Below are 26390 nucleotides of genomic sequence, written 5' to 3' on the forward strand. Positions count from 1 at the left end.
CTTCATTCCATATTCCAAGGCCAAATAGTATTACAATACTATAAAACACTACAAAACTTTTTGTAGTATTTTATAAGCAAGGTAAATGCATTAGTATAGATTATGTTACATATATCCAGTGGAATAACTACGCAGTTGTTAAAAAGAATGAAATAGGTTCATATTTACTCATCAGAAAGAGGCTTTTGATATATTATTATATTTTTTTTAAACCTGAAGGACAATTTCGAAACAATGAAGACAAAATAAATTGTGTGTATGTGTGTGGGTTGTACACTGATTAAAAGGAAAATGAACCAATTTCACTAGTACAGCTGACTGCTGACCAAAAATGAGATGTAAGTCTATTTTGAGAAACATGAATAGATTTCTATAAGAGTTAAGTAAACTGTCAAGCCTCAGTTACTATCATTTAAAACAAGAATGAAAAAAAATTGAATTAAAAATATTAATTGCCCTTCTTGTCTCAAATTTGAAGTTATATGCTTTGTAATTCTATCATCATTACTAACTTCTAATCCGTTGAATCATAAAGGCTCGCTCTCTCAACTTTCAATACTCTTCATCTCATTCCCACTAGGTAGATACTCTGCCAACATTTGCTTCATATACTAGGTGAGAACTCATTACCTATGAAAGCGGCTGATTTATTTCTGGACAACTCTGACTATTAGAATTTATTTTTCCCTGAAACCAAAATCTCTCTTCTTATAGCTTCCTCATTGTTCTGTTTCCCTTTGGGGACATATAGAACATTTTTCTCTTAACAGCGTATCTAAAACTTTAGACGGTTGTTCTTGTTCTAATAATTTACCTTGTCCCCTACATATAGTTAATGTTTAAAAGATCTCTTAGTAGCTTTGTCTTGTCATCAGAGAAAAAAAAAAGACAGTGAAATTAGTCAGTACTAATGTTGATTACAACTTAATTCCAAATCTAGATGTTATTGGTAGTGTTGGATAAGACAATATATACATTTGTGGTTCTCTGTAAACATTCTAAAATTTGGGGTTTCTAGAAGAGAGAATTTTTTTATACATATGCCTTCCTTCTCTCCCACATTCACATTACCCATCATATAGTTAAGTATATTATGTGCCCACTGTCCTAGAAAAAGGTCAGTTTTCATTCCAGTCACAAAGAAAGGCAATGCCAAAGAATGCTCAAACTACCACACAAATGCACTCATCTCACACGCTAGTAAAGTAATGCTCAAAATTCTCCAAGCCAGGCTTCAACAGTACATGATCCGTGAACTTCCAGATATTCAAGCTGGTTTTAGAAAAGGCAGAGAAACCAGAGATCAAATTGCCAACATCCATTAGATTATCGAAAAAGCAGGAGAGTTCCAAAAAAAACATCTACTTCTGCTTTATTGACTATGCCAAAGCCTTTCACTGTGTGGATCACAACAAACTGTGGAAAGTTCTGAAACAGATGGGCATACCAGACCACCTGACCTGCCTCTTGAGAAACCTATATGCAGGTCAGGAAGGAACAGTTAGAACTGTACATGGAATAACACTGGTTCCAAATTGGGAAAGGAGTACATCAGGGCTGTATATTGTTACCCTGCTTATTTAACTTATATGCAGAGTACATTATGAGAAACACTGGGCTGGATGAAGCACAAGCAGGAATCAAGATTGCCAGGAGAAATATCAATAACCTCAGATATGCAGATGACACCACCCTTATGGCAGAAATTGAAGAACTGAAGAGCCTCTTGATGAAAGTGAAAGAGGAGAGTGAAAAAGTTGGCTTAAAGCTCAGCATTCAGAAACGAAGATCATGGCATCCAGTCCTATCACTTCATGGCATATAGATGGGGAGTGGAAACAGTGACAGACTTTATTTTCTTGAGCTCCAAAATCACTGCAAACGGTGACTGCAGCCATGAAATTAAAAGATGTTTGCTCCTTGGAAGGAAAGTTATGACCAACCTAGACAGCATATTAAAAAGCAGAGACATTACTTTGCCAACAAAGGTCCATCTAGTCAAGGCTATGGTTTTTCCAGTAGTCATGTATGGATATGAGAGTTGGACTGTGAAGAAACCTAAGCGCTGAAGAATTGATGCTTTTGAACTGTGGTGTTGGAGAAGACTCTTGAGAGTCCCTTGGGCTGAAGATCCAACCAGTCCATCCTAAAGGAAATTAGTCCTGAATATTCATTGGAAGGACTGATGCTGAAGCTGAAACTCCGATACTTTGGCCACCTGATGGGAAGAACTGACTCATTGGAAAAGACCCAGATGCTGGGAAAGATTGAAGGCGGGAGGAGAAAGGGACAATAGAGGATTGGATTGTTGGATAGCATCACTGACTCAATGGACATGAGTTTGAGTAAACTCCTGGAGTTGGTGATGGACAGGGAGGCCTGTTGTGCTGCAGTCCACGGGGTCACAAAGAGTTGGACATGAATGAGCTACTGAACTAAACTGTCCTTATTAAATAGATGGCTTAATTAATTATATTCACCAATGTATACAACAGATTTCTCTTGATATACTAAATGCAGGATTTGGCTTAAGTAATTCAAATCTGAGGAATATTGATCTCTGATATTTTGCCATGAGACATTATTAGGCTGCTGATATCGTATGTGAATCTCTTCTGGATGAGAACTTCACAGTATTACTTTGCTATTAAAGAGGAACCTTTGGACTAGGAATTGTTAATAAATAGATTTTTATATACTATGTCTGTTAATCTTAGAAAGTGAAACTTAAGAACTCAGAGAATTTCTTCTGAGTATCTTTGCAAAGTTTTTAAATGTTTTTATATTACTACTAAGTTTGGATTTAACTCACTGAAAGTTAATGTCATTTTAGTAGATGGTACTCATTATTCCATTTATTATATATATATATTTACCTCTTACTTACATATTTGTTGTGGTTATTGCATCTTATTGATAATAATGAAAATAAAATATATTACTTGAAAGGATAATTCTCCCTAATCATGCATCAGCATCTTCAATTTTTATTCTGTTTTTTAGCTATTTACCACAATATTGACAGGCATTTGATTGCAGGGCCTAGTTCTAATTATAGATATAGACTACTTCATGTGGAGCTAGATATTTCTAAGAGACTAAATAAAAGATGTAATGCTGTGAACAAAGGAAACAGCAGCCTGTTTTTACTGTAAATTGACTGTTGTCATAAACAATAATTATCAACACAGTGTTGGTATCATGATACTGTTTTGGCCCTCATCATTCAAACTATGTCTCTTTATATTTTACTGTGATTTTTTTGAGCAGGGTGGGGGAACCCAACAGCTGTCAATCTAATCATTATATTCAGTCTACATTACCAAGCAAAATATATTTACAGCTAGATCTACACTGTTTTTACAAGTTTATTAAAAACATGTGTTGCCCAGTGCCAGGAATAGCTACAAAAAATGCTAACACCAGTAGGCAAACTGTCTCTTCACTTTCTTCTGAAGATACAGCTGCCCCATCACTTTAACTATGAGTTGAAATGAGATGTTGCATTGTAAAAATGTATATTGCAAATAAGAATCTGTGTGTGTGTGTGTGTGTGTGTGTGTGTGGTGGGGAGGGATGTGCTGATGGAGGCAGTGATCCAGGGGAACCAGAACCATAACACTTGTACCATTGATCTGAGATCACAGGCCAACCACTAATAAAATCAAGTTGAATCATGGGGCTTTTGGTACCTCGGTTTATTTTAAAGAAGCATGTCATTGCAGTGATATATTTTAAGCTGCATATATTTTCTTTGTAGAATTTTAATACTTTTTCGTAACTCATTGGAGTACTTTATTTCTGCATTTCTTGGGTTACTGACCCTCCCCACACCTCCACCACTCTTGAATAGTCTGGAGACATCACAGGACTCTTTCTACCTTTTTTGCCACTGGACCTAGCATAGAGGAAGAGCTCAAGAGACACTTAAGTGACCGAATATTTGAAAGACAGAAAAGACAAACGAAGGCCCATTTTCTCCATTTGGCATGTAATCCTCCCGAGCTACTCCGTCCCACATTGTTCCTTCCCATCTCTGAATTCCTGTAGCCCATATGTATTAATCACTCAGTTCATCACTTGGCTATATAATGTATTATGTTACTCCCAAGCTGTTTGAGGTATGCACACCTAGCTCCACGTTAGTTTATTGACTCCCCAGGGCCTTCATATTATTTCTTTTCAGCAACTAATCTCAGGAGGCATCCACTGGGCATTTAGTACATACTTTGTGTCTTCACTGTGTTAAAATAGATTTCAAACTACTGTGAGAAATAGCATTCTATCATCTGGTTGAAACATCCACTTATTTCATTCTTTAAAGACTCAGTGAACTTCCCAAGAATTAATCCAATGGCATAGAATGATTTGGTATTTCCCTTAATAGAGAAGAAAGAACTTACCACAAGTTACAATTGTTTTGTGCTGTTGAGTGATGGATGATAGATTGGTTTTCCATCTCTTGATGCCGTATCAGGTAAAGTTCAAGAATGAGAAATATATTTTCAAAATGAAAAGCACATGTCAATTTCCTTGTAATGGTCTCTTTCTAATAATAGCAATAAACACTGAAAGGGTGCTACCATAAAATGTTACTAAATACCAACAAATAACCACTTGCATGGGTTGCTGTCATTATTAATTTACAAAGCATGTACTGGTCTAACTGTTTGTTTTCCCATCTGACAATGTATATTCATTTAGGCTGATATTGAGATAATATTGTGTTATCTGCAGAAGGAATCCTGACATGTCTTGTCATTAAAATCCTTTAGTTTCCCAAGGACTGCAATTTTCAGTTAAGCGGTTATTTTTTTTTTTTTCTTTTTGTCTTATTAGTTTTACATTGTGCTTTGAGTAAAAGGATTAAGTACTTCATCGTCTCTCCACCAAAAAAGGTAGTTTGAGACAAATTGCTTCACAAATAGAGAACAAAAAATCATCTGACTATCTGGAGGGACAGAAAGGCCCTAGCATTTAGTGACTGCTATAGGATGCATAAGTCAGATGATCCAGGACTCCACACAGTTTTCCTGAACATCATGCCTTTTCCATAATTTTCTTAATCTTTATAATGAAATACTTATCAAATATTTGACCCCCCAAAAAAAATCAAGCTGGAAATTTACAGATGTCGTAGAATACTGTTAGGAATAGAAAGAGATGACAATGATAACTAGTTGTCAGAAAACGACTCTAGCTCATGTGAAATAGAACCCAGTGGCATTTTAGAAATCTTCAAATCATGTAAATTCTATTTACATTTGTAAGATCCTGTATCCTTGCATGATGATTTCATCATGAATCAGAAAAGCAAACTGAAATAAATACTGATATGAATATTGTGGGTGACTTATAACTTGGCATAAAAAATGATAGACTATCAGCAGATTACATAAGCACTGCCTTTGCTTCCTGATTCTGTGCAGTCTCCTGACTGTTTTTGGATGGAGCTTTCAGGATGGATCTCTTGTCCAGTTATGGCAGAAGACCCTGTGTATTAACTGTTTTCCAGGAATATTTAATGAGAGTTAAATGGGCAACCTTCTAAGGAAACTCCTTTTTCTTTAGTCCTTTCTGCTTACTTTTCTGTATTTTGTGATTTTATCAGGTTTTAAAATGAATCAAGCTCATTTACCTCAAAATTGAAGTCATTCATGTTTTTTGAGGTAACTTTTCTTCTTAAAGTAGGCTGTATCACATTATATAGTTTTCACATGCATATTTAGAATAATGGTTTTAAGTTTAATTCTGTTGCAAGAGTAGAAATAGGCCTTTGATATCCCTTCAGTTTAAAAAAATAATGGAAAACAAAAACTCCAATGGTGTTGGAGCAAGACTTGAGTGGCAGAATGCTCAGAAGAATCCAGTAAAGAATAAAACTTCGGATGATGAAAAGGATTTTTCTGTAACAAATGTCTTTTTGGACAGTTGGAGTATGGTGGCCTTGAAAAGTGGTGTCTCGAACTTTTCTTATTTAGCTAATAGCATTTTTTGTTTAGCTAATATTTCATTCTGTGGAAACATAAAACTCTCATAAGTTGATAAAATTAACATGGCCTTTTGGTCTGATAATGTTAGCAACATTTCTCATGTTTCAATATTGTATCTGGTGGTCCTGTGTCCTAAAGGTTTTGTTTAATAGTGTTAGTACGTTGTTTATTTACATCCATGTGGAGAGCCTGGTATTTGAGATTGGTTATGATTCTCCATGTATAGTACTAAAAGACAGCCCTTCAATTCCATATGAACTTTTAATAGCTCAGCCTAGGATCAAATTTAGTAATTTCAAAATTGTAAAATCAGCAGTGAACATGTATCATAACTAGTTAGAAAGTGTGTCTCACATTTGTTGCTTTTTTTTTGGCCTAAGTAGCATATGGGGTCTTAGTTCCTTGACCAGGGATTGAACCCACCTTCCCCGCGTTGGAAATGCGAAGTCTTAATCACTGAGCCACCAGGGAAGTCCCTGGCACTCTTCAGTTTTTATTGGAATCCATATAATAAAGACTGAGTAGTGTTAACAGTTCCCTATTATAGTATGTTGTGCTTCTAACTTTAACCTGTTTCCTTTTGTTCCTCGACTCATCTTTCCTATACCCTGTGGGTAAATTAACCTTCTTAAAATATCACCCAATATAACCCTATTACATTGAATTTTTTTGTTGCTACTGATGATGCTAAGTCGCTTCAGTCATGTCCAACTCTGTGCGACCCCATAGACGGCAGCCCACCAGGCTCCCCCATCCCTGGGATTCTCCAGACAAGAACACTGGAGTGGGTTGCCATTTCCTTCTCCAATGCATGAAAGTGAAAAGTGAAAGTGAAGTCCCTCAGTCGTGTCCAACTCTTCACGACCCCATGGACTGCAGCCCACCAGGCTCCTCCGTCCATGGGATTTTCAGGCAAGAGTCCTGGAGTGGGGTGCCATTGTTGCTACTACCTGCAAATGAAAGCCGCATTCCTCAACCTGCCACCTGACACCATCTGTTCTCTTTCTGCCTGCCCCATCACTTATTATTCCACTCTGTGAACTCCAGTGGATACACTCATCCTTCTTTCTCCAAGTTTTGAATATATCGTCCACATTTCTTTCTACTTTTGCACTTTTTTTCTGTTGTCTTTCCTTCTAGTTGATGCACTGTGATATATGGAAAGAACATGAACTTTAGATGGACTAGAATTGGATTCAAATCTTGGATATACCACTTAATAGATGCATAGTCTTAAGTTTTTTAATCTCCCTGAGCCTTGATTTCCTCTTTAGGAAAACAGAATTAAAAAAAAAAAAAGTTCTGAGAGAATTAATTGAGGGTAATTTGATTCTCTGTCTCTCTCTCTGTCTCACACACACACATACACACATAGTTCTGGTAGTAGGCATTCAGTTATTTTTTCCCCCAAGATGCCCTCTCCTCTCCCCAATTTTTAGGAGTCCAAATTTAGCTGCTTCTTTTCCATGAATTAACTCCATTTTTTCCTGGTCACGAGTTAGAGCTTTCTTTTCAGAATTTCTAAAACATTTGTGGCCACTCTTCAACACTAAGCAAGTGGGTTACTTGTGAGTTACTTTGTAATTTGTTTATTTTATGTATTGTGGTGTACAGAGCAATTTGTCCCCTATAGAGGAGTCGTGGAAGCATAGGTGCTACCCCATACATAGATACTTTTTTGTATCCCAAAGACTAGTGATAGTACACTGCAAGTGCTGGAAACTTAATGAACAGTTGTTCTTGCTGGTATAATGCTGATAACAATGTTTCTGGGAAACATGAAGTCAAGCACCACATATTTCCACAAAACCAGCTCTTTTCATCTACCCATTTTGGACACTTTTGATTCCGGGGCTCTATACCAATACATCTGTACCAGCTGCTTTGCCACTGTTCACTCTGATGACTGATACCCAGGCTATTTAGTTGTTAAATATTTTTATGTCTCCACTGCTTATGATATATGTTCTAATGCAAAATATTTATGAATTATTTTGCATACTTGTATTTCTTCCCCTTGGAAAGACTTCAACACTGCAACTTTCTTTTATTATCTGACTTGGAAAAGAAATGCGTGATTTCTGAAGAATTGTGTGCTATTTTCTGGGAATTTCTCCACTGACACATCTTTTGAACAGAAAGGATTTGTTCCCCAAGTTCTTACTCATGAGCTTTCAATAGACTTCAGATGTGGAGAAGCATTGCCCGACTCAAATACGATTTGCAACTGCATTTGATTCACTTTCCTCCTTGTCATGAAATTGAGATGGACGGCTGAGCCAACTAAAAAAAAAAATAGTGTATGTGAATTACATTTTATTTTAATAATATTAGATTGCCCTCCAAACTGATGCTTGATACTGCAGGGCAAAGCCACATATCTTGGATACTTTTTTCTTTTTAACCACAGTTAAAATTCTAAGACGGTAGAGAGTAATGTTGACTGTGAACACCACAGTGTGATCTGTTTCAAAGTGAGGTAACTATCTGGAAGAGATTTTCAATTTTGGATTATGTTGGTGCTAATGGTTAAACCTGCATATCTTGTCTTTGATGTTCTGTCTGGGCTCATGTGAAGTAATGGGATTAAAAATAAAGTGTACACCTTTCTTTTGATCTAAGTAGCCAAAAAGAAAACAAATAGAAAAAAACCCATCTCCTGCTATAATTTAGCAAATGCCACTCCTCTAGCAAAATTGATAAGATGGTAGGGCTCTGTTTCCAGATTTGACAGGTAGTGTACACTAAAAGGTTTTCATAGACATTGTCCTTTGTCTTGAAGCAGTAAAATTTCAGATACAATTACATAAATGTGGCTTTATACCTTTATACCATCTATAAAAATAAAGGCAGGTTCAATTAATTTTTAAGAAACTTCTATCAAATGATTCGCTTCACTGTTAACTGATAATACAGTAGATGACTTATAGGACTGTGGGTCAGTTAGCTAGAAAGTGACAGTGAAAAGATGCCGACCTAAGAATTTTACCTTGCCATCAGAGCCAGGCTACTTCTAAAGGGGATCTGTTTATTGTGTATTTTCTAGTGAAAATGGTCCCATCTTGTACTTGGTTGAAAATATATATGTTTGCACACATACATATTCACATACTTCACAAACTCCATGTGCTGCTGTGCTATGTCACTTTCAGTCATGTCCGACTCTTTGTGACCCCATGGACCATAGCCCACCCAGCTTCTCTGTCCATGGGATTCTCCAGGCTAGAAGACTGGAGTGGGTTGCCATGCCCTCCTCCAGGAACAAAGACTCTATTCTAAATGAAAACTAACCATTCCAAACTGTGGTTATTTCAAAAATGAATGTATGTGATATTCAAGTGTTTTATATTAAAGGGAAAAAAAAAGGTGGGGGAGGAGGGCAATAGATGCCTCAGGTGACCTGAAAAGGCTTAGCTCACGTTGACTGTGTCTGGAAGCTCTTGGCCCAAGTTAGCAGTTGTAGAGCCATTCTTTATGAAACCCTATGGTGTTTTAAATAGGTCTTCTAGTGGACAGGTCACTTGCTCTACATTCGGGCAGGCCAGGAAAAAACACACCAAAAGGAGATGGTAGGTTACAGTTCCCTTTACAGGGCTTAGTGTTTTAGGAGGTGGGATGAGGAATCCAGGAGACAAGACCAAAACTGAGCTCTTCATGTTCTTTCTAAGACCAGCCTCTCTTCATCTATGCTTTCCTCACCACTGTTTGCTTCTGTTTTGTTTTTCCCGTAAGTGACACTACATTCTGTTCCCCCAGGTTCCAGCCATCTCTTGATAGACCCATGGTGTAACATGTACGCTCCTTAGCACATCTGCCCTCAAGGCCCTCCACAGTCCCTCCTCTCATCTCACTTCTTTTTCATCCGTCACTATCCCCCTCCAAGCTGGGCTGACATCCCTCCCCTGTTCTTTGCTGAGCACTGCTCCTAGGGCCTGGATGCAGCCTAGCTCTTTGTTCCTTTGTTTTCTCCACCCACCCTGACTGTCCTGAACTAAAGTGTCATTTATACTGTTGAAAGTCTCCCTGGAAAAAAACCCCATCAACCAAAAGGCATCTTTTCTCCCAACTCCCATTCAAAATTGTCTGTAGCTTCTTGCCATCTAAACAAAGGCTGGTCTCCACGGCAGAGCATATGGGGCTTCATGATTATCTTTCATCTCTCTTGTTTCCCAGCACCCTTCACCCCTCCCCAACAGAAATGGTACAGTTCTGTCCTACTGAACCAAGTTCCCCAAACTTGGCTCTCTCTCTGTGTCTCTCTGTTTGTCTTCTTTCTCTCACCTTCCCAGGTTCTTTCTTCTGCTTGCCATGTGCTCCTTCTCCCAGGGACTCACCCTCACTTGCAAAGTTCCTCTAAGAAGCCCCCTCTAGTCTGGCTCCTGATCGTCTCCTACATACCCCCAATCCACTCTGATCCTAATCCTCAGCACACAACACTAAAATTGTCCTTTTACTTCCTTTACTTCACGAGACTATGGGCACCTTGAAGTCAAGACCACACTTTATCACTGTGTCCACAGAACAATGCCAGATATAACATACTAATGAGGAACTTCCCTTGTGGTCCAGTGGCTAAGGCTCCACGCTCCCAATGCAGGGGACCCGGGTTTAATCCCTGGTCAGGGAACTGGATCCCACATGCTACAACTAAAGATTCTGTGTGCCTCAACAAAGATCAAAGATCCTGCCTGCTGCAAGTAAGATCTAGACAGCTAAATAAATAAATAATAAAAAGACACTAATGAGATTTCCTAATACTTAGAACAAATGTGGGGTTTGAAGTCTGTCTAATGGTTAACTTTATTTCCTATTAAGGACATAAGTTCCTTACAGCAAGGATTGTACTTTATACAATTTAATTCTGAGAGTGTATTGCAGACTATCGGTATATGGCAGATATATACTGAATACTTTTGTCTTTATTCATTCAGATGAGTGTTGCTCTTCAAACTGTGCTCTCACAAAACTACACTTATATCAGGGCTGATGTTATTTCTTAAGACATTTTAAGAAATCTCTTTCACAGATAGTTTAGGAAACACCCCAGGAAATCAGCTTTATTACTTACTGTAACTTAGGTTGTTACTCAGCTTAGTCTTCACGTTTAGTTTTGAATTCAGACTTCTGGTGATGTGTTAAAATGCCTCAACGCCCTCCCCCCTCACCAATTTAGCAATTTTGAGCATATTTAGTAAATAGGACTGTACATTTCTCAAGGGCCATGACAGTGTCTAGCACAGTATCTTCCTTAAAGATATAAATGAAGGAATGAATGATGGAAAAAAAAGTGTGAACAGCTCTGAAATATACTCAAATGTTTTCAGTTATCAACATAACTGGAGTACATTTTGGAGGAGAAATTATTTCAATGTAAAATGAAAAATCATGATAATGTGCCTCCCTGTGCAAAGACGGTGCCATTTTCTGAGATGGGTAGGGAGCTTTGCGTCATTGGCAGGTGTGTCGGTATTTTGGTTTGAGTTCTTCCTTTCACCTGATGTCTTTCTCTGAAGTCTCTTTTTTCAGTCTCTACTCTTGGGCTTCTAGACTTACTTAAGACCTAGACCTACTTCAGCTTCTTTCCTCATAAATTCTTATTTTGTTTCATCCTATCTTTCTGTTTCTTTTCTTTTGTTCCAGTTATTGGATTTTCTGATAGTCTTCTGCAAGATCCTCTTATCTTTATGAGGACCCATGAAATTTTAGGATCTTAGTACCATATGTAGCTCATTAGCATAGATACTTTTAGTGTGTACAGTAGACAAAAAGAAGAATTTTTTTTAAGAGTAGGGCAAACAGAAAAAAAAATCATTTTAAACATTATTTTCTTCTTTTAGAAAGATATGTAAGTCTGGTGAAATAAATGAACATTGTCAAGAGAATGACAGCTTCAGTTAGCTTAAGGAGAAAGAAGTGATAATAAAGTCAAACAATCACTGGGCAGTTTCTTTAAAACAATAGCCATGAGTTTTGTTGTATTCTGAGTGTTACAGTTATCTTTGCTCTCATACTCATAGGCTTGCATGTTTGTGTATATATAATTATATATTATTAAGTATATATAATTAAAACTGAATACTGAGCATTTTCTGTTTTGAAGTTTACAAATCATTTTTAAATACTCAAAAAGTCAGCTTCCATTCACTTTCCTGGAATATTTAAAGAAAAAAATGCCCATAGAAGTAAAGGGGACATATTATTTACATATCCCATATTTACTCTTAGTAATCAAGAGTATATATCCCCTGTTTTTACCATGCTGACAAGAGGGGTACATATTTCCTAATGTAGGCTATGTCCTCAGAAGGCAGCCATAGCTTTCCAGAAGTGTACAAGTAGCTTCAGTGACATTTCATCACATGGTTTCCAATGTACAAGCTTTTAAGCCTTCAGCCCACTGGGTCACCTTTAAAAAGGAACCATGTCATTTGAAAGAAGCTTAAGAAAACTAATAAAGTGCTGGTCAGTGTGTTGGAAATGGGTAGCACAGTGTTCACAGTTGCCCCTTTGCCTTCTTGGTCCCAATAAACCTCCACTTAGAAATAGGAGTGACTCAGAAGTCAGAAAAAAGATGGTGACTATATGGAATGATATCAAAGACCTTCTGCCAGGGACTATAAGCTAATGGCATATTGGACTTGTGACAATTTCTCAGAAAATATATTTATCTTCTATTATTGAAAAAAATAAAGCACTTGCCATAGAATATAGTTTGCCACATTTGTTTATTTTGGAGGAAAGCTCAAAGTTGTTCCTACTCTTTTGGGGGATTATCAGAGTGTTGACAGTAGAAAGCTCCCAAGCCCAGGAGCCTGAAGACATGGTTCTGATCCCAACTTTGACAAAATCAGAACTCACTTAAGTTAATCATATCCATGAGTTAAATTTTCTAGAGCAAGGTTACCTAAAATGCATCCTGTCTGTATAATATAGGTACTGTCTCATGAAATGCTTCCCTGGTCGTCCAGTGGTTAAGACTCCATGCTTCTAACGCAGGGCATGCGGGTTCATTCCTTGGTCAGGAACTGTGGTCCCACATGCCAAAGGAAAGAAAAATTTTTTTAAGTGGAGGAGGGGGACAACCTGGCATACTTTTATCTCCTGTGGTTATTCACAAAGCATGCTTGCATATACAACTCTTTGAGTAAAGAAATCTACCTAACTTTATTTAATCTAGTGCTTCTAAAGCTTACTGAAACATAGATTTTTTTTTTTTATCATAGAATATGTTAAAATCTCAAGAAACTTGTATTTTCATGAACATACTTTTGGAAAAGGCACTTTTTGGCTTTGGGCTTCCCACCTGAAAATTGAAGGGGTAAAACTGAATAATTTCTCTGGTCCCTATTAGCTGTCAAATTTATAAAAATCTCAATTGTGTGGTCATCAGAGTCAATGCCAGGGCGAAGGATGATTTTTCTGACAGAAAGTTGGTAAAAAAAAGTTTTTTTTAATATGTATGTTTACTATCACTTAAACTCTCTCTCTCCATCTTGTACTCCTTCAGACTCCTTTAGAAAGTAATTTAAAATCCACACACTGTCCCTTAATTTTGAATTTAATTTAAACAATTTCTATCGAGGAATAAAATCCGTGTTAAATTTCCTATACAGTTTCCATTTAAAAATGTGTGTATGGTAAGTCCACAAGGAAACATACAGATTTCTCAAGGCTTTATGATGATCGCTGTTAGTTGCATTGTACCACCCGCCTGCCTCCACCCACACAGCGGAGATCAGGAAGAATATTCTCTTAATTAATATATTTTTTCTTTTTCTTTTTTTTCTTTTCCCTGCTTCCTTCAATAGATAGAGTATGTGTTGTGTACCCACAAAGTGGCAGGCACTGTGTTGCCCGCTAGGCATGCAGGAGGGAGCCAAGTGAGATGAGGGCCTTATCTGATGATCTGAGGGTTTAACAGAGTCAGGGACAGTAATCAAGTAAGCTCAGAAACTAAACAGGAAAAGTTCAATGCAATCACATGCTATAAGTAATCAATATATGGTGCCATCAGAGGACATAATTGGAGGTTTGTCAGAGGGAGAACAATCAAGGATGGCTTCCCTGAGGAAGTGGTGACTGAGCTGTGTGAAAAAGAAGATAGAAGTTTGCTGACAGTGAAAAAAAAAAGAGTATTCATGGACCACAAGATAATCCCACATTTATTTTAGTTGTTGTTCAGTTGCTAAGTCGTGTCTGACTCTTTGCAACCCCAGGGACTGCAGCATGCCAGGCTTTCCTGTCTCATACTATCTCCCAGAGTTTGCTCAAATTCGTGTCCATTGGGTCAATGATGCTATCCAACCGTCTCATCCTCTGTCGCCCAGTTCTCCTTTTGCCTTCAATCTTTCCCAGCATCAGGATCTTTTCCAATGAGTCAGCTCTTCACATCAGGTGGCCAAAGTATTGGAGCTTCAACTTCAGCATCAGTCCTTCCAATGCATATTGAGGGTTGATTTCCTTTAGAATTTCTTCATTTATTACTATACTTAATCTTCATTTGTAATTCAGCACATATTTATTGAGCTTCATTTACATGGCAAACAAGGGGTAGACGTTGAATCTCCCTTTGAAAGAGAGAGACTGGGTAGACTTAGCCCAGAGGCTAAGGTACCTGAAAGAATCACAGTAATTTGTAACTAGCCAAGACCTCGGTTTTTATATTTCTACAAATGTCTTGGTGACAATATAACACTATATGCAACATTACATAAATATGAGCAAAACAGTCTTTCAGACATTCATCACTTTCTTCCTTTTTGTGGGGGCAGGGGCACTTTGGAGCAATGTTCACTCATTTATGTTATATTCTCAGGATCACTGAGGACCAGAAGACTCCTTCCAACCACTTCATCTTACACATGGGGAACCTGAATGATGACATCCTATTTTAAGTATGTTACAATTCAGAGTCATCACTAAGTCAGACCTTTCTCTCATTTGTCTAAGCTTAAATTCTTATTGCCTGTATCATGGATCAGAGTTGAAAGATCACCCCCAGCAAATCTCAGGGTAAAATTCAATAATATAGTTGGTTCATTAGGCAAATGGAACTTCTCTTCACAAAGCCAGCATCTTAGAGAAAATTGGCTATGCCACTTAGTGACAAGGCAGAAGGCGTCTACTTCTAAGGCTCTCAGTATTCCACTGCACATAATTTTGGGCACACTGCAGTTGCTTCTTATTTTGGAAAGTACTCAATATTGGACAAATTGTTTAAAAGGAGACCCCACCACTTTATCTTGTGTTTTTGAATGTTCTTTTGATATTGAGAGTTGTATTAATACTTGTTTTTCAACTACTAAAAAAGAAAAATTTTTTAGAAATAGAATTAGATGTGAAACTGGTACCTACTGTGAGTAACATGCTCTGTGTCTCCTGTGATGGCATCTGCCATCGTGTCACTGGGTCACCATAACTGTGGGGAGTAACTCTTAGGCTCTTCACTGATTCATTCAAAACTGTTTTGATGACATTTTCAAGCTGTTTGCCCTTTAATTATCTGTCTCCCTCTCCACACTCTCTATATATGTATATGTTAAATGCTATGAAATAAGTCTCAAAATACAATGAAGAAACTCCTATAATTATTACTAATAATTATCACAGAATAATTATTCTTGGTTATTGAGTTTTTATTACATTCACAATGAATCATAATGAATAAATATTTTTTTACTGGGGAAAGAAGCAGGTGGGGTTAAGAAAAAACATTTCTTGAGCACTTACCATTCTTTAGGCATAGCCATTATAATTTAATTCACAAAAATGTAGGCATTATCAACATTTTTATGATACAGAAACTGAGGCTCAGAGAGATTGATTTTTTGACCAAGGGTCACATAGTAAGTGGCAAAGTTGAGATTTGAACCAAGTGCTTCTAATTTCAAGTCAATACTCTCTCTGAAATGGAAGCAGTGGAATATTTTTCTTCTAAAATCATCTAGCTATTGAAGTGTTGTGTTGCAGAAAGATGTAATGAGAATTGAACCGTCAAGTTGTTATCAGGAGCTTTCTGTATCCATTTTACCAAATTGCCAGAATTCCAGAATCCTTTTCTCTTTTTGTCTGAATGCATTACAAATGTCTAAGAAGGTTTGATAATAACGTAGAAAATTGTTTTTCTTAGGAATTGATGAGTATTATATTACATCTTAAGATGGTTATCTGAAACGTGTCTGTGGCAGATTGTACATAAAATTTAAGAAGGGATGTTCTTCAAGGTTTAAACAGAACAGCGTGAGCCTCGGTAATTTGTTAGTTTTCTGTCCCTGCCCCTGTGGCCTTCAGCAGCTCCTCCTGGCGTCTGTGGAACTTTGTTGCCACCACCAGGTCCCTCCCTCTATCTGAGATGCTCAGCACCCCCAGGCCTGAAGACAAGCCAGCTTTGAGTGGAGGGTGAGAGGACCCCAGCACAGAGAGTGTCCACACTTATCATGGTCCAGTCAGCACTGAAGGACAGCTCCTTGTGGGTAAATAGTCAACATCTGTCATTTCGATTGTGTCCAAAAAAGTATTGAGATAAAATTCAAATAACTTAAAATTAACTATTTGGAAATAAACAGTGCAGTGGCATTTCTAAATGCCATAGTTGTACAGCCATCACTTCAATCTAGCTTCAAAACATTCCTATCACTTCAACACATATCTATAAAGGACACATGTACACCCGTGGCTGATTCACGTGACTGTATGGCAAAAACCACCACAATATTAAAAATAATTAGCCTCCAATTAAAATTAAAAAAAAAAAGAAAAGAAAAAGCCCTTAACCCTTAAACAGGTTCTCCACATCCTTTCTTCTTCTCAGCCCCTAGCAATCGCCAGTCTGTGTTCTGTCTCTGTGAATTTATCTATTCATATAAATGTAATCATACAATAGGTGATTTTTTTTTTGCGGGGGAGTGGGGGGGGATCTGGCTAGAACCCTTAGCACAATGCTTTTCAGAGACCATCCACCTGTCATCACGTGTCAGTACTTCATTCCTTTTCATGGCTGAATAATATTCCATAGTCGGTGTATATATACCATTTGTTTATCCATAGATGGGCATTTGGGCTGTTTCTACCTTGAGGCTATTTATTGAACATACTATCTGTAATTGGGCTTCTTAGGTGGTTCAGTGGTAAAGAAACCACCTGCCAATGCAGGAGCCACAGGAGAGGCAGGTTTGATCCCTGGGTCAGGAATACCCCCGGAGGAGAAAATGGCAACCCACTCCAGTATTTTTGCCTGGAAAATCCCATGGACAGAGGAGCCTGGTGGGTTACAGTCTTTGGGGTCGCAAAGAGACAGACACAAATGAGTGAATGAGCTTGAGTGCACCTGTAATTAATTACCCACTCCCCCAAAAAAACCTATTGCAAAACTTGCTGAAATTGGGCAGCTTACAATTAGGGCTGAACCTGCCATTAAGTTCTTTTTGATGCTGACTCACTGAAATGTATTGTTATGTTACTTTGATAAAAGATATAAATGTACATGTTACATGTACTATACCACAAATACACATATCTTTTAAATGTAATATGTAGTTATTTATTATGTTTTTGTTTGTGTTTAGTAGAATTACACAATGTCTATTTGGGTAGTTCAGGTTAGAGACACAAAAATAAGCTCTTCCCCAAAGCTCTAGTCATGAAAAGTGTTAAATATACTGTTTTGTCAATTAGTAAAGAAAGACTCTTGAAAACATTAAATTATCTGGCATGTCTACATATATAATAATTATGCAGCCAAATCTTTTCCTTTTGAAACAATTTATACATTACATAAACCTAAGTTTCTCATCCAAGTATCATTTCAAGAGAGGCAGGCTTGAATAATGGAGGCAATGGGGAAACATAATATTACGATAATGTTCTTTGGTGCGGTTTGGAAGATTTTCGGAAACATTTGGAACTATTTTTCTCATAAAGTCACTTAACTATTGAAGTGTTATGATAGCATTTTCCTCTGCATTGTATACAGTACAAAAGGAGTCCAGTTAAAGGAGAAATCAACTCTAAATATTCCTGTTAGAGGGATTTCCACCAACCAGGAAATTAACATGCTCTGATTTCCTGGTATTAATTTAATAAAAGGATGCAGGGAAATAGGAAGGGTTAGGTGATGTAGGGTGTCCCCTTTGCCTTCACATGTCAGTTTCTTTGTAGCTTTAACAGAACTACATCAAATTCTCAAATGGATGGAAAAGGACCTGAATTTTCAGCATAAATACGTACTGACTAAATTGGTGTGATTTTTTTTTAAGGAATATTTTTAACTAGATTATAAGCCAGAACTGTTGAAATGAAGAAAATGTTTAAACTTTTCTTTTACTTACACCATCATTTTTGGCCTCTTTGAAGCTTGAAAGATATGTGCCTCAAAAGTTTTAAACATCTGTCAAGTGTTAAATTAAGTTCCCTTTTGAGTTGACAACCATTATGTTCTTTGCATTTGACATATAGATACTAAGAGGTAATTGTTTCCTATTATAAAATAACTATGGCCTTTCTATCAATTTAAATTATATCACTGATTTAAAATGTAATGCTTTTTAAAGAGATATAATCTGTTGAATGAGGAAATGAAAGCTGTTTCATGCATGTTTTTAAGAAGTGTAGAATATTTTTGTTATGTTTGAGCTTAAGAACAACCATTTCTGTTGAAGGCTGCCACGTTATCTGTTCTCAGAGATGACTAGAGGATATGGCTGTGCTATATACATCAGAATGGATGAAATTCCTTGTCAGTGAACGTTGGGGAAAGTACTTAAGAGATCAAACCTCAAGAGAAGGGTATTCGTTTCAGGCTGTCACTAACATGGTCATTCTCAACTCCTCCTCTCCCTAAAACAAAACCAAAACAGAACAAAACAATAGCTCAGACACCAGGTAAAGTAGACGGAGGAATTCTCTGAACTACATTGATTTTAAATGGAATTCCACTAAAAATGAAACATACTTTGTGATAGCACTTTAAGTGGAGAACAGTAAGTGTCAATAACTTCAGTCAAACCAATGAGATATTTTTCCATTTTCAAGTAGAATTTTCTGAGAAAAGGAACTGGAGATGGGATCCAGAGACCAATACCTCTCATTCTCTGGCAACCTTGGCTGAAAAAAGTGAAGCCCTTTTGGGCTTCCCAGGCAGTTCAGTTGGTAAAGAAACTGCCTGCAATGCAGGAGACCTAGGTTCGATCCCTGGATTGGGAAGATCCCCTGGAGAAAGAAATGGCAACTCATTGCAGTAATCTTGTCTGGGAAATTCCATGGACAGAGGAGCTTCGTGGGCTGCCTTCCACAAGGTCGCAAGAGTTGAACACAACTTAGCAACTAAACCACTAGGCCACTAATAATTGTCTGAAGTCCAGTGGAAATCAGAGGGTTAACTGTTTCCATGCCAGGCTTAGTGCTACATGATGCAGCACAAAAGTAAGCTCCCTGGAGTTTCTAGCAGGAGGCAAATAATAGCAAGGTGGGAGAGGGCTGTGCTGTGGTGTATGTGTTTGTGGTTGAAACACCCAACCTTGCTAGGGGCGTTTAATCAAAAGCCTGGAGCCAGACTTGCATAGCTCTATTTAGGACTTGATTCTAACTTATTGAGAGGTTTAAAAAATCATTGTAGAATCTTTCATCAGTCAGTATCTTAGTACATTTGGGGCGACGGCTCTGCTTGTTAATACATTTTACCTCAGGAAGATACACAACTTTACATCCTCACTATACCTATCCACCCTGATTCTGTCCTCTTGAACAGAGAACAAGCAACAGAAAACCAGTGAGCTCTGTGACTGTGAGAATCCTGGCTACGTGAAGATTTACTCTTCCTGTATTCCATATCCACATGGCTGCCATCATACCCTGCTGTCCTTTCAGACACTTTCTTCCCTCCTTTATGTCCCTTTTGAATTAGCCATTATTTTATAACCCAGAATACTTTTGTGCTTTCCACATTGTGTTTTCCATGGCATCATGCCTGTCTGGTCTCTCAGGTTTAGAAATGTTTCTCTAACCTTAAGCTTCTACCAAATCCTATTGTCTCCGTATTTTTTTCCTCTGTTGTTAAGTGTTTCACAATGCTTAGTGGCCACTTTCTTTCAAGTTCCTGATCATTTCCACATCCCCTACTCATCCCTCCATCTCAGTTTGTCTGATTTAAGTCCAGAAAAGTAGTTTCCCTACTTGCTTCATCTGCCTTCTTAGAGCTTAAACTCTTAGCAAAGTAAGTCAAGAATGTATCCAGTGCTGTGTGTTTGCCAAGTAAGACTTCCAGATGGTGTCCTCATGGTTGAAGTCCCTCACTACAACTGTATATTTACTTCTGTGCCCATTTTGTAATCTCTGTTACCAAACCATATCCTCTACCTGACCTGTGGCAGTTTGGAGTGCACTTATTTTAAAGCAAAGAATTCTCATCATTTTCTCTCTTTTCTCTGAAACACTTCCGCTCTTGGGTCTATAATCTACATGATCTTTGTGATCTACATAGCCCTCTCCTTTGAACAAATCCTTTTTCCTCTGGACAAAGTTTTCCTGTCAGCCAGGGTTTATTCTTAACAATAGCACTTTTACTAAAAAGCTATGCTATGCTAAGTCACTTCAGTCGTGTCCGACTCTGTGTGACCCCAGAGATGGCAGCCCACCAGGCTCCCCCGTCCCTGGGATTCTCCAGGCAAGAACACTGGAGTGGGTTGCCATTTCCTTCTCCAATGCATGAAAGTGAAAAGAGAAAGAGAAGTCGGTCAGTCGTGTCCGACTCCTAGCGACCCCATGGACTGCAGCCCACCAGGCTCCTCCATCCATGGGATTTTCCAGGCAAGTGTACTGGAGTGGGGTGCCACTGCCTTCTCCTACTAAAAAGCTAGTATTTATTAAATGATTACTGTGTGCCACATTCAGTGCTAGGTTGCTAACACCTGTGAGTTCATATATGAAGCTAACAGTAATTCCTGTGGTATAGTATAAATCTCTCCATTTTACCTATGAAGAAACTGAGGCTTGGGAAAGTGAAGAAACTTGCCCAAGGCTACTTTGCTAACAAGTGATAAGGCCGGGATTTGAACATAGAATTCTCATATTCCAGACCTGCCATTTTTAATCAGTCCCAATGGTTCAGCAAAAAAGAATCTGCCTGCCAGTGCAGGAGATGCGAGTTCAATCCCTGGGTCAGAAAGATTCCCTGGAGGAGGAAATGGCAACCCAGTCCAGTATTCTTGCAGTCCCATTGACAGAGGAGCCTGGCAGGCTACAGTCCATGGGGTCACAGAGTCAGACCTGACTAAGCAACTGAGCACACACATAGCCCTTAAGGGCACACCTTATTGCATAAAAATTCCAAGTTAAATCACTCTCTCATTCAAACTTTGTGCATGGGTGTACAGACCCATTAGGCTCAACATTTTTATTCTAGTTGGTTTCCCTTTAATTTTTCCCTGAAACTTTCTGGGCATTTTTACCACTTGCTGCTTTGTTTTATCCCCCATGGTTTCAGATTTTACAACTGTGTCTGAGTGTTTTTCTCCCTCTCTTCCTTCCAAAATTTAGCTTAGAGTCTTTTTGATGATACTGGCAAATTAGAGATATTCTTTCCTGGCTTCATGAAAAACACTTTTTCTGATATATTCTTCCCTTCGTTGGCATTTATAAAACCAACTCTCAGCACTGTCCATGCAGTCACCAGTTGATGCCTTATGTCCTATTTTCTCTTCTAGGTTTATAACCTTTTGTTTTAAGAGATAAAATACCAGGCATCCATACCCTCCCACCACACCCTCTCCCCCACCCCCTCAAAGTCCTTGAATTTTTTTCCGAGGTGGCAGTTATAACAGTTCTCAACTCTGGTGGCACATTAGAATCACCTGATACGAGCAAATACCAGAGCCCAGGCTCCCACCCAGATCACTTGAATCAAAGTCTCTGGGGATGGGTCTGAGACATTCCTAGTATTTTAAAACTCTCCAGTATTTTAAAACTTCCGCTCTGCAACCACAGTAAGATCCACAGCCTTATGAGCTTTGTCTGGCAGTAGCATTCATTCCCACTGGAATGAACAGGAGTGGGTGCATTTTATGAATCTGAGCAGGCTCCTTCTCCCACTAATATTCATGCTGCAGAAAGACAACGTGTCTCCTACTAAGCTTGGCTACAGCTTTGCTCCCAGGAATGAATAAGTTCTGTGAGGATTGTCTTCTGACTGCAATTAGTAAAAGCACTGTGCTTACCTCCCAAGGTCTGAGGATCCTCCTAGGGCTCTGTGGTGCCTCTGGAATCACCCTCCACGGAGAGCCAGAACCTTTGGTGTCCTTCCAACCACACTTTTCTTCCCATCTCTCTGGGAACACATTCTTTCACTGACTCTTCCCTTGTCATTTGTTTTACTCTGCTTTGTCAACATCTTTTTTTAATCATATTGCCTTCTAAGAAGACCTCCTGCTTCTGTTTTGATCTAGGTCAGAGAGACATTCTAAAATCTGTTCATCTTCTCCAGCAGGAAACAAACTGGCCGGTAGGGTAGACTCAACTAGGCAGGAGCACATACAAAAATATCATCTATGAGATGGGACTTCTGTTTTCCGGGGCTTGCGTTTTAGTTGAGAAGGAAAAATGAAGGAATGTGAAAGTAACAGAGCATGCATAGTCATTAATATTCAGGAGTCTCAGAGAAGGCACTTTGAAGAAGGTGGGTCTTGAACTGAAGCTTTTAGGATAAGAATAGAAGGGAACCTTGGTTTGATTGAGCAATGTCAGCAAAAGTGGTGATGATGTTCAGTATGGATTACATGGGAAGATTGATCAAGATGGCTGACTAGGAGGATATGGATCTCACCTCTTCCCCATGAGCACATCAAAAATACATCTATGTGTGGAAAAATCATGACTGAAAACTAAATGGAAACCGGAAGAAATTATCCACACATAATTGGATGAAAAGGGAAGAAAAGTGATTGGGTTAAGACTTATAGGAAAAGGGCATAGACCCACCCTGGGAAGTGAGCGGCAAGAGCCACAGACTGGACACCCCAGTTCTGGGGACTTACACAGGGGAGATGAACCCCCTTGTCTGGTTGGAAGCTGTCTGGGAATTACGGGGCTGCAGGAAACCTGGACTTTGCTCACCAAGAGAGAGTGGGGAGAGGACACAGGGTGGACAGTGCGGTGAGAGGACAGCTGTCGTGGTTGCCAAGTTCCCAAGCCGAGGGAACACTCCAATCCTGCTCACTCCACCTGGCAGCATGGATGGGACCTAGGGCTGCAAAGACTGGAGAGAAAGCCTATCTATGGGACACAGAATGGATCCTGGTCCCAGGAAAGAGTGTTTGCTCAAGCAGCACACCAGAAGTCACTCTACCACAGCTCATGCCCCAGGTATGCTGAGAGAGTTCACACAAGCCCCACCTGCCCTACTGTGAGGCTCCACAGCAAAGCAGAGGTAGCGGAAGCTAACAGCAGTTATCAGCTGTGAGGGACAAAGGAGACTTAAACACTAGAGGCTGTATTTGAGCAAAGCAAGGGAAACAATCGCAAGCCCAGACAGTGCATGAGAGACAGCTTGGACCTTTGTCTATAGTGGACAGGAGCCAAGAGTCTGTATTAACCTCCATTCCTTCAACACTCCATCTCCTCTGGGGCAAGATTCCTGCTGCTGGGAGAGGAGAAAGCTTCCACTTAAGGGGGACAGAACCAACCAGAGCCCAACCCTGAGGGTTTCAGCTCCAGCTATAAGGGACCAGATCCCATCCCCAGTAGGGCATCGAGGGCCACTGAGCAGAGGGGAAGTCCCACCTCACAGCCAGCTCCAGCTCTAGCCCCTGCACCTCCAGCCTCCACTCCCACAAAGATGATAGCTGCCAGCACACCTTGAGGAAAGATGTGACTTGCATCCACATCAAATCCAGCTCTCCCGTCAAAGGCATTGGACATATGCAATCTACATAGGGATGCTCCCACATAGCAACACCCCTTCAAGACCACAGTAGGTAACTGTTTCACCTGAATTCAGAGTCAGAGAAAGTTAAGCAAAATGAAAAATCAGGGAAACTGCTGTCAATTTGAAGAACAAGAAAAAAAATCTGAAAAATTAATGAAACAGATACAAACAATATACCATATTAAGACTTCAAAACATTCTTAACAAAAATGTTAACTAAATAGATAAACACAGTTAAATTTTCAACAGGGAATTATAAAATATAAAAAAGACCCAATCAGAAATGAAGAATTCAATAACTGAAATAAAAAGCACGCTAGAGGTATTGAATAGCAGACTAAGTTAGAAGAACACGTGAGTGATCTGGAAGATAGAAAAATGGAAATCACCCAATCAGAATAGCAAAAAGAAAATGTTTTAATGAAAACAACTTAAGAAATCTATGGGAAAAAAAATAAACATACCATCATATACTTTCTAGGAATTTTAGAAGGAGAAGAGAGAGAAAAGAGAATTGAAAATTTATTGGAGGAAATTATGGTTGAAAACTTCCTAAACCTGAGAAGGAAACAAATATCCAGATACAGGAATCCCAGAGCCTTCCAAACAAGATGAATCCAAACATTCACACCAAGACTTATCATAATTAAAATAGTAAAAATTAAAGAGAGACTTTTAAAAGCAGCAAAAGAAAAACAGAATGAACATACAAGGACATTCCCATAAAGCAATGAGTTGATTTCTCTGCAGAAACTGCAGGTCAGAAAGGAGTGGCATGATATTTTCAAAGTACTGAAAGGGAAAAACCTGCAACCTACTATACTCTACCTAAAAAGATTATTATTTAAAAGTGAAGAAGAGATAAAGAACCTTTCAGACAAGCAAAAATGAAGAGTTCCTAATACTAAACTTACCCTAAAAGAAATGTTAAAAAGTCTTGTCTAAGAGAAAAAGAAGGAGAATCTATAGGAAAGGGAAATCCCATTAGAAAAGGCAAATATGCAGTCAGAACTGAGGATCAACCACTTATGTCAGTACAAAGATTAAGAGACAAAATATTATAAAAGTGACTATAACTGCGATAAACAGGAAAGGGATAAACACTAATATGTAAAATATGATATCAAGTGCACAGCATGGAAAAAGGGAGTAAAAAATATAGATCTTTAATAATGTATTTGAACTTAAATGACTACCAGTTTAAAATTTATATGTTGATCAATATATATGAACTCTATGGTAACCACAAATAAAAAACCTACAATAGATACAGAAAAACTAAAAAGAAAAGAACATTAGTATATAACTAAAGAAAAGAACAGAGCCCAAAGTCAACAGAAGAAAGGAAATAATAAAGATCAGAGAGGAAATAACTAAAATAGAGGCCAAAAATACAATAGAAAAATCAATAAAACAAGGAGTTGATTTTTTTTTAAAAAAAGAAGAAACAAAATTGATAAACTTAGCCAGATTCACCAAGAAGAAAAGGGAGAGGACCCAAATAAGGAAAATAAGAAATAAAAAAGAATACTCTAAACACTTGGATGCCAACAGATTGGACAACCAATTTGGACAAATTTGAAAGAAATGGACAGATTTCTAGAAACATGAAATGCCAAGACTGAATCAAGAAGAAACATAAAATTCGAACAGTCCAATCACTAGTAGTAAAATTGAACTTTTAATTTAATAAATTTCCAAAAGAAAAAAGTCCAAGGTTAGATGGCTTCACAGGGGAATTCTGTCAAACATATAAGGAAAAGCTAATACCTGTACTCCTTAAACCATTCCAAAAAATTGAAGAGGATGAAACACTACCAAATTTATTATATGAGGACACAATTACCCTGATTCCAAAATCAGACAAAGACACTACAAGAAAAGAATATTGCAGGCCAGTATTTTTGGTGAATACCAATGCACAGATCCTCAAGAAAATATTAGCAAACCAAATCCAACAATATGTAAAAAGAATCATGTAACATGATCAATTTATCCCTGGATAAATCCCAGGGATACAAGAATGATTCACTATTCACAAAGCAATCAATGTGATAAACTACATTAACAAAAGAGAAATCATCTCAAAAGATGCAGAAAAAGCATCTGACAATATTCAACATGCATTCACAATAACACCTCTCATAAAAGTTGGTATAAAAAGAACATATATCACAATAATAAAGGCCATTTATAACAAACCTAGAGCTAACATCATATTCAACAATGAAAAACTGAAAGCCTTTCCTCTAAATTTAGGACAAGGATGCCCACTCTTATCACTTCAATTTAATGTAATATTGAAAGTCCTAGCCACAGCAGTCAGACAAGAAGAGTAAATAAATAAAAGGCATCCAGATTGGAAGGGAAGAGGTAAATCTTTCACTCTTTGCAAGTGAAACAATACTATATATAGAAAACCCTAAAGTGTTAGTCGCTCAGTCGTATCTGACTCTTCGCAACCCATGGACTGCCTGCCAGCC

The 26390-nt window shown here is 38.2% G+C and overlaps 1 protein-coding gene across 4 annotated transcripts in view; it reads left to right on the top strand.

The window, feature by feature from the left end:
• Nucleotides 1-26390, top strand: part of GTDC1 (glycosyltransferase like domain containing 1) — a 384670-nt gene that overhangs the window by 255574 nt on the left and 102706 nt on the right. The window lies entirely within an intron of this gene.

The sequence above is a fragment of the Bubalus kerabau genome, chromosome 3 (genome assembly GCF_029407905.1).
Source record: "Bubalus kerabau isolate K-KA32 ecotype Philippines breed swamp buffalo chromosome 3, PCC_UOA_SB_1v2, whole genome shotgun sequence".
NCBI lineage: Eukaryota > Metazoa > Chordata > Mammalia > Artiodactyla > Bovidae > Bubalus > Bubalus kerabau.